We start from the raw sequence: 12,040 nt of genomic DNA, 5'->3' as shown, positions 1-12,040 counted from the left end.
AACAATATAAGAGATATAATATGGTATATGAGAGAGGAAAAAGAAACAGGATATATAATCAGTGTCGATTTAGAAAAAGCTTTTGATAGAGTGGAACACAAATATATGATGGATGTAATGGAGAGATTTGGTTTTGGAGAAAGATACTTACAATGGATAAAATGTTTATATGCAGATATAACAAGCTGTATAAAAGTAAATGGTTTTTTAACTAAAGATTTTAAAATAACAAGATCAATAAGACAAGGATGTCCAATGTCAGCACTATTATACACACTTGTATCTGAAACATTGGGATTAGCAATTGATAATGAAACGCAAATACGAGGATTATGTATAAAAGGAACAGACTTAGAACACAAAATATTTCAGTATGCTGATGATACTACTTTAATAGTAAAAGATATTAAAAGTATTGAAAAAGCAGAGGGAATTTTAAACAGATATTGTAATGGAACAGGAGCAAAAATTAATAAGGAAAAAACTAAATACATGAGACTGGGAAAAATAAATGTTTTACCAGAAAAAATAAAATTTAAAGAGGAGACAGTTGATATGAAAATTTTAGGTATAAGGGTTGGTGAAAATGAAAATGAAACAAGGAATTTAATGTGGGAGGAAGTTTTAAAGGGAATGGAGAAAAGATTACATTTCTGGAAATTAAGAGGTTTGTTTTTAAAGGGGAAAGTTTTAGTTTTAAATTCCTTATTTTTATCAAAAATGTGGTATGTTTTAGGTACAGTGAGTTTGCCAATGAGTGTGTATAAAAAGATAAAAGCTATTGTTTTAGATTTCTTATGGGATGGAAAACCTTCCAGAATAGCTTATGACACCATAATTGGTAAAGTTGAAGAAGGAGGCTTAGGTTTAATTGATCCACTAATCAGAATGAAAAGCATAAGAATTAAAACTGTAAATAAATATTGGAAAGAAGAAAAACATGTATGGAAAGATGTGATGAGATATTTTTTAAATAAATGTGGGGAAATACAAGAATATATATTATGGATGAAGCCCAAAGAGAATATGATGAATAAAGTTCCAGAATTCTATAAAGAGGTTATTAAAGCATGGGGAGATTTTAGAAAGCATATTGATTGTTCATTTAGTAAAGAAGAGATTTTAAAGCAACCGCTGTTTTTAAATGAATATATTAAAGAAGGGAATAATACTATTTTTTATAAGAAATGGTTTAATGCAGGAATAAAGCAAATTAAAGATATTTTATATGAAGTGATACCTGGTTATGTACAGGCGCAAGTAATAAAAGATGCAATAATAGAAAACTATGAAAACGAATCTAAAAGAGTTATTGAAAATCAGTTTAACAACTTGAAAAAAAATATACCAAAAGAATGGAAAGAAATTATAGAAAATAAATTGGAAATGCACAGAGATGAAGGAAGGGTGATAAACTTTAAAGAAAATCAATATGCTTTTAAAGATGGTATACTGAAAATGTTTTATTCTTGTTTACGTAAAGATGTTTTTGTTACACCCAAAGCAGAAGAGTACTGGAAAAGGTTATATCCCAATATTGAAAAGAAGGAAATATGGCAAAATGTAAGAGCTTGGTGGAAAAGTCCCGTTTTAGAAAATTTTGATTACATTTTAAGACAAAACTGTTTATTAAGTGAAATGAGATTGTGTAAAATAGGTTTGGCAAATGATGCAAGATGTAAAGTTTGTAATGAAGAAGATGAAGGTATATTACATTTGTTTTTTAAATGCAAAGAGTTAAAATGTTTTATTGGAAAAATTAAAGAAATGCTAAATGAAATGGGGATTGAAAATGAAGTTGTTGATGAGGAATGGGAAACATTATTTTTATTTGGTTGTAAAACAGAAGGTAAAAACACAAGGTTCATAAACTTCTTTTTAACAGTTGCAAGAAATGTGATATGGAATAGAAGGAATATTGTTAAACAAAAGAATGGCAAATTGTCTGTGTGTAAATTGTTTCAAAGAAAAATGTCTGAACTGCTTAATACTCTTTTTTATTATTGTAACATGAATGACAAGATTGATGTATTTGAAAAAGACTTTTTAAGCGGGAATACATATGTTCAAATGACTTTATATAATGTAAATGTATTATTACCTGAATGTAACTGTTTTTAATTTTTGATATAAAATAAAGAAAAAAAAAAAAAAAAAAAAAAAAAGAAATGCCCAATCTCATCTAAACTCGGAAGTAAAGCAGGGTCGGGCCTGGTTAGTACTTGGATGGGAGACCGCCTGGGAATACCAGGTGCTGTAAGCTTTTCGAAGTGCTTCATTTGGCAGCTGATTTAAATAGCCAACGCTTGACAGCCTCTTTCGCTTACGGCCATACCACCCTGGAAATGCCCGATCTCATCTGAACTCGGAAGTAAAGCAGGGTCGGGCCTGGTTAGTACTTGGATGGGAGACCGCCTGGGAATACCAGGTGCTGTAAGCTTTTCGAAGTGCTTCATTTGGCAGCTGATTTAAATAGCCAACGCTTGACAGCCTCTTTCGCTTACGGCCATACCACCCTGGAAATGCCCGATCTCATCTGAACTCGGAAGTAAAGCAGGGTCGGGCCTGGTTAGTACTTGGATGGGAGACCGCCTGGAAATACCAGGTGCTGTAAGCTTTTCGAAGTGCTTCATTTGGCAGCTGATTTAAATAGCCAACGCTTGACAGCCTCTTTCGCTTACGGCCATACCACCCTGGAAATGCCCGATCTCATCTGAACTCGGAAGTAAAGCAGGGTCGGGCCTGGTTAGTACTTGGATGGGAGACCGCCTGGGAATACCAGGTGCTGTAAACTTTTCGAAGTGCTTCATTTGGCAGCTGATTTAAATAGCCAACGCTTGACAGCCTCTTTCGCTTACGGCCATACCACCCTGGAAATGCCCGATCTCATCTGAACTCGGAAGTAAAGCAGGGTCGGGCCTGGTTAGTACTTGGATGGGAGACCGCCTGGGAATACCAGGTGCTGTAAGCTTTTCGAAGTGCTTCATTTGGCAGCTGATTTAAATAGCCAACGCTTGACAGCCGCTTTCGCTTACGGCCATACCACCCTGGAAATGCCCGATCTCATCTGAACTCGGAAGTAAAGCAGGGTCGGGCCTGGTTAGTACTTGGATGGGAGACCGCCTGGGAATACCAGGTGCTGTAAGCTTTTCGAAGTGCTTCATTTGGCAGCTGATTTAAATAGCCAACGCTTGACAGCCTCTTTCGCTTACGGCCATACCACCCTGGAAATGCCCGATCTCATCTGAACTCGGAAGTAAAGCAGGGTCGGGCCTGGTTAGTACTTGGATGGGAGACCGCCTGGGAATACCAGGTGCTGTAAGCTTTTCGAAGCGCTTCATTTGGCAGCTGATTTAAATAGCCAACGCTTGACAGCCTCTTTCGCTTACGGCCATACCACCCTGGAAATGCCCGATCTCATCTGAACTCGGAAGTAAAGCAGGGTCGGGCCTGGTTAGTACTTGGATGGGAGACCGCCTGGGAATACCAGGTGCTGTAAGCTTTTCGAAGTGCTTCATTTGGCAGCTGATTTAAATAGCCAACGCTTGACAGCCTTTTTCGCTTACGGCCATACCACCCTGGAAATGCCCGATCTCATCTGAACTCGGAAGTAAAGCAGGGTCGGGCCTGGTTAGTACTTGGATGGGAGACCGCCTGGGAATACCAGGTGCTGTAAGCTTTTCGAAGTGCTTCATTTGGCAGCTGATTTAAATAGCCAACGCTTGACAGCCTCTTTCGCTTACGGCCATACCACCCTGGAAATGCCCGATCTCATCTGAACTCGGAAGTAAAGCAGGGTCGGGCCTGGTTAGTACTTGGATGGGAGACCGCCTGGGAATACCAGGTGCTGTAAGCTTTTCGAAGTGCTTCATTTGGCAGCTGATTTAAATAGCCAACGCTTGACAGCCTCTTTCGCTTACGGCCATACCACCCTGGAAATGCCCGATCTCATCTGAACTCGGAAGTAAAGCAGGGTCGGGCCTGGTTAGTACTTGGATGGGAGACCGCCTGGGAATACCAGGTGCTGTAAGCTTTTCGAAGTGCTTCATTTGGCAGCTGATTTAAATAGCCAACGCTTGACAGCCTCTTTCGCTTACGGCCATACCACCCTGGAAATGCCCGATCTCATCTGAACTCGGAAGTAAAGCAGGGTCGGGCCTGGTTAGTACTTGGATGGGAGACCGCCTGGGAATACCAGGTGCTGTAAGCTTTTCGAAGTGCTTCATTTGGCAGCTGATTTAAATAGCCAACGCTTGACAGCCTCTTTCGCTTACGGCCATACCACCCTGGAAATGCCCGATCTCATCTGAACTCGGAAGTAAAGCAGGGTCGGGCCTGGTTAGTACTTGGATGGGAGACCGCCTGGGAATACCAGGTGCTGTAAGCTTTTCGAAGTGCTTCATTTGGCAGCTGATTTAAATAGCCAACGCTTGACAGCCTCTTTCGCTTACGGCCATACCACCCTGGAAATGCCCGATCTCATCTGAACTCGGAAGTAAAGCAGGGTCGGGCCTGGTTAGTACTTGGATGGGAGACCGCCTGGGAATACCAGGTGCTGTAAGCTTTTCGAAGTGCTTCATTTGGCAGCTTATTTAAATAGCCAACGCTTGACAGCCTCTTTCGCTTACGGCCATACCACCCTGGAAATGCCCGATCTCATCTGAACTCGGAAGTAAAACAGGGTCGGGCCTGGTTAGTACTTGGATGGGAGACCGCCTGGGAATACCAGGTGCTGTAAGCTTTTCGAAGTGCTTCATTTGGCAGCTGATTTAAATAGCCAACGCTTGACAGCCTCTTTCGCTTACGGCCATACCACCCTGGAAATGCCCGATCTCATCTGAACTCGGAAGTAAAGCAGGGTCGGGCCTGGTTAGTACTTGGATGGGAGACCGCCTGGGAATACCAGGTGCTGTAAGCTTTTCGAAGTGCTTCATTTGGCAGCTTATTTAAATAGCCAACGCTTGACAGCCTCTTTCGCTTACGGCCATACCACCCTGGAAATGCCCGATCTCATCTGAACTCGGAAGTAAAGCAGGGTCGGGCCTGGTTAGTACTTGGATGGGAGACCGCCTGGGAATACCAGGTGCTGTAAGCTTTTCGAAGTGCTTCATTTGGCAGCTGATTTAAATAGCCAACGCTTGACAGCCTCTTTCGCTTACGGCCATACCACCCTGGAAATGCCCGATCTCATCTGAACTCGGAAGTAAAGCAGGGTCGGGCCTGGTTAGTACTTGGATGGGAGACCGCCTGGGAATACCAGGTGCTGTAAGCTTTTCGAAGTGCTTCATTTGGCAGCTGATTTAAATAGCCAACGCTTGACAGCCTCTTTCGCTTACGGCCATACCACCCTGGAAATGCCCGATCTCATCTGAACTCGGAAGTAAAGCAGGGTCGGGCCTGGTTAGTACTTGGATGGGAGACCGCCTGGGAATACCAGGTGCTGTAAGCTTTTCGAAGTGCTTCATTTGGCAGCTTATTTAAATAGCCAACGCTTGACAGCCTCTTTCGCTTACGGCCATACCACCCTGGAAATGCCCGATCTCATCTGAACTCGGAAGTAAAGCAGGGTCGGGCCTGGTTAGTACTTGGATGGGAGACCGCCTGGGAATACCAGGTGCTGTAAGCTTTTCGAAGTGCTTCATTTGGCAGCTGATTTAAATAGCCAACGCTTGACAGCCTCTTTCGCTTACGGCCATACCACCCTGGAAATGCCCGATCTCATCTGAACTCGGAAGTAAAGCAGGGTCGGGCCTGGTTAGTACTTGGATGGGAGACCGCCTGGGAATACCAGGTGCTGTAAGCTTTTCGAAGTGCTTCATTTGGCAGCTTATTTAAATAGCCAACGCTTGACAGCCTCTTTCGCTTACGGCCATACCACCCTGGAAATGCCCGATCTCATCTGAACTCGGAAGTAAAACAGGGTCGGGCCTGGTTAGTACTTGGATGGGAGACCGCCTGGGAATACCAGGTGCTGTAAGCTTTTCGAAGTGCTTCATTTGGCAGCTGATTTAAATAGCCAACGCTTGACAGCCTCTTTCGCTTACGGCCATACCACCCTGGAAATGCCCGATCTCATCTGAACTCGGAAGTAAAGCAGGGTCGGGCCTGGTTAGTACTTGGATGGGAGACCGCCTGGGAATACCAGGTGCTGTAAGCTTTTCGAAGTGCTTCATTTGGCAGCTTATTTAAATAGCCAACGCTTGACAGCCTCTTTCGCTTACGGCCATACCACCCTGGAAATGCCCGATCTCATCTGAACTCGGAAGTAAAGCAGGGTCGGGCCTGGTTAGTACTTGGATGGGAGACCGCCTGGGAATACCAGGTGCTGTAAGCTTTTCGAAGTGCTTCATTTGGCAGCTGATTTAAATAGCCAACGCTTGACAGCCTCTTTCGCTTACGGCCATACCACCCTGGAAATGCCCGATCTCATCTGAACTCGGAAGTAAAGCAGGGTCGGGCCTGGTTAGTACTTGGATGGGAGACCGCCTGGGAATACCAGGTGCTGTAAGCTTTTCGAAGTGCTTCATTTGGCAGCTGATTTAAATAGCCAACGCTTGACAGCCTCTTTCGCTTACGGCCATACCACCCTGGAAATGCCCGATCTCATCTGAACTCGGAAGTAAAGCAGGGTCGGGCCTGGTTAGTACTTGGATGGGAGACCGCCTGGGAATACCAGGTGCTGTAAGCTTTTCGAAGTGCTTCATTTGGCAGCTGATTTAAATAGCCAACGCTTGACAGCCTCTTTCGCTTACGGCCATACCACCCTGGAAATGCCCGATCTCATCTGAACTCGGAAGTAAAGCAGGGTCGGGCCTGGTTAGTACTTGGATGGGAGACCGCCTGGGAATACCAGGTGCTGTAAGCTTTTCGAAGTGCTTCATTTGGCAGCTTATTTAAATAGCCAACGCTTGACAGCCTCTTTCGCTTACGGCCATACCACCCTGGAAATGCCCGATCTCATCTGAACTCGGAAGTAAAGCAGGGTCGGGCCTGGTTAGTACTTGGATGGGAGACCGCCTGGGAATACCAGGTGCTGTAAGCTTTTCGAAGTGCTTCATTTGGCAGCTGATTTAAATAGCCAACGCTTGACAGCCTCTTTCGCTTACGGCCATACCACCCTGGAAATGCCCGATCTCATCTGAACTCGGAAGTAAAGCAGGGTCGGGCCTGGTTAGTACTTGGATGGGAGACCGCCTGGGAATACCAGGTGCTGTAAGCTTTTCGAAGTGCTTCATTTGGCAGCTGATAGACTTCCCCGTGTCACAGCTTCGCTGCCATTATTTTTTCTCGCCTTCAAGGGCATTGTTTCTGTCGATGCTGTGTCGATGCCAGCTGAGCTGCGTCCTTCCCTGGTGCTGCGCCTGTTTTAAATAGCTGTCTTAAGCTGTTGGTGTGCTAAAAAAAAAAAAAAAAAAAAAAAAAAAAGTCAGTTTCCACCGGGGGTCTCATTATTCACCTCGAAGGGCAGGGATTTTTCTTCCAGCAGTCTGGTGTCAGCGGCTGGCTACCAGGCTGGCCTTGGAGATCAGTCTGCCTTCTTTCACCTGCTTGGTTCTCACCTCGTGCACCACAATGTGCCAGCATATTCTGTGAAAGAGAGCTTAAAATCTGCTGTGTACCAAGCTCGGATTCCCACTGGCTCGTTGAGAAAAAAGAAGTTCTCTAGATCCACTTAGCCTTTCCATATACCCTAGGAACGCCTTGATCAATCCTAAAAACTTTCTATTCAGGGACCATAGAAAGCGTATTGACTCAATGTATCTCAATGTGGTATGGAAACAGCTCAAACCAGGACCGCAAAGCACTTCAAAGAGTTGTGCAATTAGCTGAGCGCATCTCAATGTCTGCTCTCCCCTCCTAGCAGGACATCCATCTCAAACGCTGTAAAAATAGAACTGTTAAAATCTGTAAGGACTTAAATCACCCTGGTAATTACCTATTCACTTTGCTTCCATCTGGTAAGCTTTTCCGTAGCTTGATGGCAAAAACTGAGAGACTTAGGAGGAGCTTCTTTCCCCAGGCCATCAGGCTTCTAAATTCTAACCCGGTGTTATACATAACTTGACATTACGTATATATCACTGAATTAGTCATATCTATAAGCTACCTCATATTGCTGCTATTCTTATTACTTTGTATAATTTTATCATTATTTTTTGCACATAATTTTCTTCTTATTAATTAATTTTTGTTAATCTATACTTGCACTGTCTCTGGAGCGGACATGACCTTCATTCACTGCTGGTCATACTTTATATTATTATTTATGTGACAAATAAAACTCTTGACTTGACTCGATTCTCGTCAGTTTGGATGAGACGTTTTGCAGACGGCCAGTGGACTCACTTTCCAGTTTATAACCCTCAATCTCTTCCAAGAGCAGGTCTGAAGAAATGGGACGAAAGTCAAAAGTCAGCCTTGATGATATACCCCCACCAGCCCAACAGAAAAGTGCCATAACTATACTCAACTCAGGGCGGGAACATGGTCCGGGTAGGAGTACTTTTGTGAGACGTAGGCTTCCAGAGGTCTGGGGGGGCGTAGGATCTTTGGCCACCCCTTGCCTGGGGGCCGGGTCGGGGAAGTGGTGCTGGCTGAGCAGGAGACTACCTTCTCCTCCTCTTCCTCCTCCACCAGCTTGCTGAGATCTTTGAGCTGGGACTGGATGCACTCTGTAGTAAGCATGCAGCAAGGTTCGGCACACAGAGGCTCGGCTTCTGGGCCAACTGGTTCCCAATCATCGTCTTCCGACCACGCTAACCGAGACACCACAGGAACCGCCCATTAATTGGATTGCAACCACGCAACAACTCCTGAGCAACAACTCCTGAGTCACTTTTCCATGCTTTGCTCTTCCCATGGCCTCTTTCCGGCCAGAGGCAGAGAGCTCTGTGTGCTGCTTCAGGTGTCTGTCTAGACGGGCCGGTGTTCTGCAACAGCTGGGCACCTGGCACAGCATCTTACGTGTGTCCTTATGGCCAGCGCTGAGCAAGAGCAAAAGCCTCTTCTCTTCCGAGTTTGTCACCTTGTCAACCGCTAACAGGTGCGACAAGAGCCGGCTGTAGACTGAAGCAGAGCGTACATTTAGCCATGACCATCCAAGATCAATGCTGCAGGGAAAGACTTACACACTGAGTGGAATGGTTTAAAAGGAGGCGGCAGAGGCATCCACTTCCGAGTCATGACGCTGGTGACACTTCTTAAAGGGGAAAACATCCACCCCTGAACCAGGGGTATAAACCGATACCTTCAAGATCCCCTTAGTCCAATGCATGGATAAGCTGTTACTACTTTAGGGGGATTTCCCCATTCAAAGGAACCATGTGTGTCCAAGGAACAACGCACCGTTTGGGCAGCTTTACTGCGCCAGCCGTCGGAGCTTTTAAACAGCCTTATTCTTTCTCTTTCCCACAATGAGATGGTATGAGCCCCATCGAACACGCACCATTTTGGCAGCTTTACTGTGCCAGCTGTGGGAGCTTTTGCACAGCTTTTTTTTCTTCTCTTTCCCACAAAGGGATGGTATGAGCCCTATCGAACACGCACCTTTTTGGGCAGCTTTACTGCACCAGCCGCTGAAGCTTGAGCACTGCTTTTCCTTTTTCAAAGGGTTTAGTAGAACCCCACAAAACACACACCTTTTTGGGCAGCTTTACTGCGCCAGCCATGGGAGCTTTTGCACGGCTTTTCCCTTTTTCAAATAGAATCGTAGAACCTGATCGAACATGCACTTTTTCAGGACATTTAGTGGGCGTCATTGTGCCCACCAGTCATTAGACCAGTCATCTTCCAACTAGACCATGATAGCTCGCTAGAAAGACCAACAATCCCACAAACTGGCCTAATCGTTCCAGACGCTTGCTAGAAAGACCCACCACTCTGCAAACTCACTGCACTAGCTCTCACTTGACCAAAGCTTGCCCGGGGACCCACACCCTTCCCAGGGAGTCAGGGTACACGTTAGGGGGGCTGGAACCATTGAGCTCAATATCCCACAAATCACACCCCTTCTGCCCAGGGACCCACACCCTTTCTGGGGCCATCGCCAGCCCCACAGGGTTCTCTTGATTGACACCTGTTCTCCAGCAGTGCCTGAGCACCCCACTTTTAAGCCCGGGAACATGGACTTAGAGAAAAAGCATGTGCTAGTTGTTCTGTTGGTGACCCACCTGGCTCTGGGGCACCACCCTCTCCACCACCTTAATGTACTGTGGTTCAGACAGCTGGGGTGCACCAGCCTTTCCCAGTTCCACTACCTATGGCAGTGCTCAAATTTCGAGGTGGCTGGGGTGCACCAACGATGCGTAGTTCTAGCAACAGATGATATAGGAGTTCTGTGTTAACCTTGCTCGGTTGGCAGGGTTCGAACGTGTTTGCTGGGGCAGCTAGTCTACGTACAGACCCCTTGGTTCTTTCCCAACCATGGCAGGATGCACGACCAAATGCTCGCCAGAAACGGATGCAACTGCTCGGGCAGATGGCTTGGCCATAGACCCCTGCTTCTTTCCCATTGAGCCAGGATGCTCAACCAAAGGCTCGCGGGAAACAGATCCACCTGCTTGGGCAGATCAGCCTGGTTATAGCTCCCCTGGTTCTTTCCTATTTTGCCAGAATGCACAGCCAAAGGCTCGCAGGAAACAGACACAGCTGCTCAGGCAGACGGCTTGGCCATTGATCCCCTCTTCGCGGGAAATGGACACACCTGTTCGGGCAGACCAGCCTGGCCTTAGAACCCTTAGAACAACAAACAAAGTCCACAATTTCACGCTGTCCCCAAAATCCTGATAGCAGGTCAGAGGCATTTGGCATCAGGCACGTACTTCCAGGCGCGGGACATCTCGACAGGTTGGTTAGGAAAGATTGTTTCCCACCGGCAGTGGTGAAAAGAGTACTGAGAAAGCATACTTAAGTAAAAGTACCATTACTTGCATAAAAAATATAGTGAGAGTAGAGTAAAAGTACCTGTTGTAAATATTACTCAAAGTAGGAGTAAAAAGTAGCCCTTTTAAAAGTATTCATGAGTAGTGAATACTGAGTATTATGCTGTTAAAAGTTGATACATTTACATGTAATTTGTTGATGTGTGAAAGCCTAACATTCTGTAGTGCATTTAGTTATTGCCCAGCAGGCACACAATGTCATAAGACGCTAATATTAGATTAGATTTAGGTTGTGATGTCAGGTGACCAAAATTCAATGTCTAGTCAGCGTCTAAGAACAACATTATTTTGATGTCCAATAATGACATGAAATAACGTTGTTATTTGGTTGATTTTAGGTTGTTAGAAAGTGACCAAAATCCAATGTCGAGCCAACATCTTAAACCAACATCATATTGACGTCAAATACTGACATTTATTCATCAGTTATAGCAACCAAAATTCAACGTCTGATAGTTGGCATGGTGAAAACGTAGACAGGTGTGTTGAGGCAAGTTGGAGCTAAAATCTGCAGGACATCGGCCCTTCAGGATTGTGGCTGTTTCTCAATATGCGTTCTTCAGCGGTCTTGCGTCCTCGTGTTCTCGTGCAACGTCATCATCAGCTGCCAAAGTTCAGTTCCAATACTCAAGACCGCAAGAACAGAGGATGCGTGAAACCTCCCGGATGTGATCTTGATATCGAGGATCCACCGATGCAGACTTGAGCACCAAACTTGCTCAGCAAAAAAGTGCAGCTTTTTATTTAGATTTATTATTAAAGTTCAGAGATTTGACTTATTTACCTCAGGAGTTTCCCTAAATAAAACAGTAAAAGTAAACATTACAATGGACATCTTAATAAAGGAGTAAACATATTAAGGGTGTTTGTTTGCTGAAATTCGTATTAAAATCAGTTTTATTTATATTGTGCAGAGTATATTTGTAATGTTTTTATGCAAAGTATATATTTTTAAAAGGGGAAAAACAATAAATTGTTGTATGAATGCTGTAATGTTTAAATAATTTACCATTTCAAGAGTTCACACTTAGCTGATGATTGATTATAAGCAAGTTTGGCATGCTGTCCTGGGAGAGAGCCCTGAGCTCGAAGGTTCTTGA

General features: G+C 44.8%; 28 non-coding genes across 28 annotated transcripts; all 28 read left to right on the top strand.

Moving 5' to 3' along the window:
- The first annotated feature begins 2,321 nt into the window (after window positions 1–2,321).
- On the top strand, window positions 2,322–2,440 carry LOC137494378 (5S ribosomal RNA). The gene has a single exon (XR_015487678.1). It is a non-coding gene; the product is annotated as a 5S ribosomal RNA (ribosomal RNA).
- Window positions 2,441–2,498: 58 nt separating this feature from the next.
- On the top strand, window positions 2,499–2,617 carry LOC137494389 (5S ribosomal RNA). Its single transcript, XR_015489058.1, has one exon. It is a non-coding gene; the product is annotated as a 5S ribosomal RNA (ribosomal RNA).
- Window positions 2,618–2,675: 58 nt separating this feature from the next.
- On the top strand, window positions 2,676–2,794 carry LOC137494402 (5S ribosomal RNA). The gene has a single exon (XR_015489005.1). It is a non-coding gene; the product is annotated as a 5S ribosomal RNA (ribosomal RNA).
- Window positions 2,795–2,852: 58 nt separating this feature from the next.
- LOC137494413 (5S ribosomal RNA) lies at window positions 2,853–2,971 on the top strand. Its single transcript, XR_015487677.1, has one exon. It is a non-coding gene; the product is annotated as a 5S ribosomal RNA (ribosomal RNA).
- Window positions 2,972–3,029: 58 nt separating this feature from the next.
- LOC137494424 (5S ribosomal RNA) lies at window positions 3,030–3,148 on the top strand. The gene has a single exon (XR_015487675.1). It is a non-coding gene; the product is annotated as a 5S ribosomal RNA (ribosomal RNA).
- Window positions 3,149–3,206: 58 nt separating this feature from the next.
- LOC137494436 (5S ribosomal RNA) lies at window positions 3,207–3,325 on the top strand. Its single transcript, XR_015487674.1, has one exon. It is a non-coding gene; the product is annotated as a 5S ribosomal RNA (ribosomal RNA).
- A 58-nt stretch (window positions 3,326–3,383) lies between these two features.
- LOC137494447 (5S ribosomal RNA) lies at window positions 3,384–3,502 on the top strand. The gene has a single exon (XR_015487673.1). It is a non-coding gene; the product is annotated as a 5S ribosomal RNA (ribosomal RNA).
- Window positions 3,503–3,560: 58 nt separating this feature from the next.
- On the top strand, window positions 3,561–3,679 carry LOC137494458 (5S ribosomal RNA). Its single transcript, XR_015487672.1, has one exon. It is a non-coding gene; the product is annotated as a 5S ribosomal RNA (ribosomal RNA).
- Window positions 3,680–3,737: 58 nt separating this feature from the next.
- Window positions 3,738–3,856, top strand: LOC137494469 (5S ribosomal RNA). The gene has a single exon (XR_015487670.1). It is a non-coding gene; the product is annotated as a 5S ribosomal RNA (ribosomal RNA).
- A 58-nt stretch (window positions 3,857–3,914) lies between these two features.
- Window positions 3,915–4,033, top strand: LOC137493476 (5S ribosomal RNA). The gene has a single exon (XR_015487669.1). It is a non-coding gene; the product is annotated as a 5S ribosomal RNA (ribosomal RNA).
- Window positions 4,034–4,091: 58 nt separating this feature from the next.
- Window positions 4,092–4,210, top strand: LOC137494480 (5S ribosomal RNA). Its single transcript, XR_015487668.1, has one exon. It is a non-coding gene; the product is annotated as a 5S ribosomal RNA (ribosomal RNA).
- Window positions 4,211–4,268: 58 nt separating this feature from the next.
- Window positions 4,269–4,387, top strand: LOC137494491 (5S ribosomal RNA). Its single transcript, XR_015487667.1, has one exon. It is a non-coding gene; the product is annotated as a 5S ribosomal RNA (ribosomal RNA).
- Window positions 4,388–4,445: 58 nt separating this feature from the next.
- LOC137494502 (5S ribosomal RNA) lies at window positions 4,446–4,564 on the top strand. The gene has a single exon (XR_015487666.1). It is a non-coding gene; the product is annotated as a 5S ribosomal RNA (ribosomal RNA).
- A 58-nt stretch (window positions 4,565–4,622) lies between these two features.
- Window positions 4,623–4,741, top strand: LOC137494514 (5S ribosomal RNA). Its single transcript, XR_015488229.1, has one exon. It is a non-coding gene; the product is annotated as a 5S ribosomal RNA (ribosomal RNA).
- A 58-nt stretch (window positions 4,742–4,799) lies between these two features.
- Window positions 4,800–4,918, top strand: LOC137494525 (5S ribosomal RNA). Its single transcript, XR_015487665.1, has one exon. It is a non-coding gene; the product is annotated as a 5S ribosomal RNA (ribosomal RNA).
- A 58-nt stretch (window positions 4,919–4,976) lies between these two features.
- LOC137494536 (5S ribosomal RNA) lies at window positions 4,977–5,095 on the top strand. Its single transcript, XR_015487663.1, has one exon. It is a non-coding gene; the product is annotated as a 5S ribosomal RNA (ribosomal RNA).
- Window positions 5,096–5,153: 58 nt separating this feature from the next.
- On the top strand, window positions 5,154–5,272 carry LOC137494547 (5S ribosomal RNA). The gene has a single exon (XR_015487662.1). It is a non-coding gene; the product is annotated as a 5S ribosomal RNA (ribosomal RNA).
- Window positions 5,273–5,330: 58 nt separating this feature from the next.
- LOC137494558 (5S ribosomal RNA) lies at window positions 5,331–5,449 on the top strand. Its single transcript, XR_015487661.1, has one exon. It is a non-coding gene; the product is annotated as a 5S ribosomal RNA (ribosomal RNA).
- A 58-nt stretch (window positions 5,450–5,507) lies between these two features.
- On the top strand, window positions 5,508–5,626 carry LOC137494569 (5S ribosomal RNA). The gene has a single exon (XR_015487659.1). It is a non-coding gene; the product is annotated as a 5S ribosomal RNA (ribosomal RNA).
- Window positions 5,627–5,684: 58 nt separating this feature from the next.
- On the top strand, window positions 5,685–5,803 carry LOC137493477 (5S ribosomal RNA). The gene has a single exon (XR_015487658.1). It is a non-coding gene; the product is annotated as a 5S ribosomal RNA (ribosomal RNA).
- Window positions 5,804–5,861: 58 nt separating this feature from the next.
- On the top strand, window positions 5,862–5,980 carry LOC137494580 (5S ribosomal RNA). Its single transcript, XR_015488227.1, has one exon. It is a non-coding gene; the product is annotated as a 5S ribosomal RNA (ribosomal RNA).
- A 58-nt stretch (window positions 5,981–6,038) lies between these two features.
- Window positions 6,039–6,157, top strand: LOC137493478 (5S ribosomal RNA). Its single transcript, XR_015487657.1, has one exon. It is a non-coding gene; the product is annotated as a 5S ribosomal RNA (ribosomal RNA).
- Window positions 6,158–6,215: 58 nt separating this feature from the next.
- Window positions 6,216–6,334, top strand: LOC137494591 (5S ribosomal RNA). The gene has a single exon (XR_015487656.1). It is a non-coding gene; the product is annotated as a 5S ribosomal RNA (ribosomal RNA).
- Window positions 6,335–6,392: 58 nt separating this feature from the next.
- Window positions 6,393–6,511, top strand: LOC137494602 (5S ribosomal RNA). Its single transcript, XR_015487655.1, has one exon. It is a non-coding gene; the product is annotated as a 5S ribosomal RNA (ribosomal RNA).
- A 58-nt stretch (window positions 6,512–6,569) lies between these two features.
- On the top strand, window positions 6,570–6,688 carry LOC137494613 (5S ribosomal RNA). Its single transcript, XR_015487654.1, has one exon. It is a non-coding gene; the product is annotated as a 5S ribosomal RNA (ribosomal RNA).
- Window positions 6,689–6,746: 58 nt separating this feature from the next.
- Window positions 6,747–6,865, top strand: LOC137494625 (5S ribosomal RNA). The gene has a single exon (XR_015487653.1). It is a non-coding gene; the product is annotated as a 5S ribosomal RNA (ribosomal RNA).
- A 58-nt stretch (window positions 6,866–6,923) lies between these two features.
- Window positions 6,924–7,042, top strand: LOC137494636 (5S ribosomal RNA). The gene has a single exon (XR_015487651.1). It is a non-coding gene; the product is annotated as a 5S ribosomal RNA (ribosomal RNA).
- A 58-nt stretch (window positions 7,043–7,100) lies between these two features.
- Window positions 7,101–7,219, top strand: LOC137494647 (5S ribosomal RNA). Its single transcript, XR_015487650.1, has one exon. It is a non-coding gene; the product is annotated as a 5S ribosomal RNA (ribosomal RNA).
- Window positions 7,220–12,040: the final 4,821 nt, after the last annotated feature.

Source organism: Danio rerio, chromosome 4, assembly GCF_052040795.2.
Source record: "Danio rerio strain M-AB ecotype USA chromosome 4, GRCz13ab, whole genome shotgun sequence".
Taxonomy (NCBI): Eukaryota; Metazoa; Chordata; class Actinopteri; order Cypriniformes; family Danionidae; genus Danio; species Danio rerio.
This window is presented reverse-complemented; position numbering and strand designations above follow the sequence as displayed.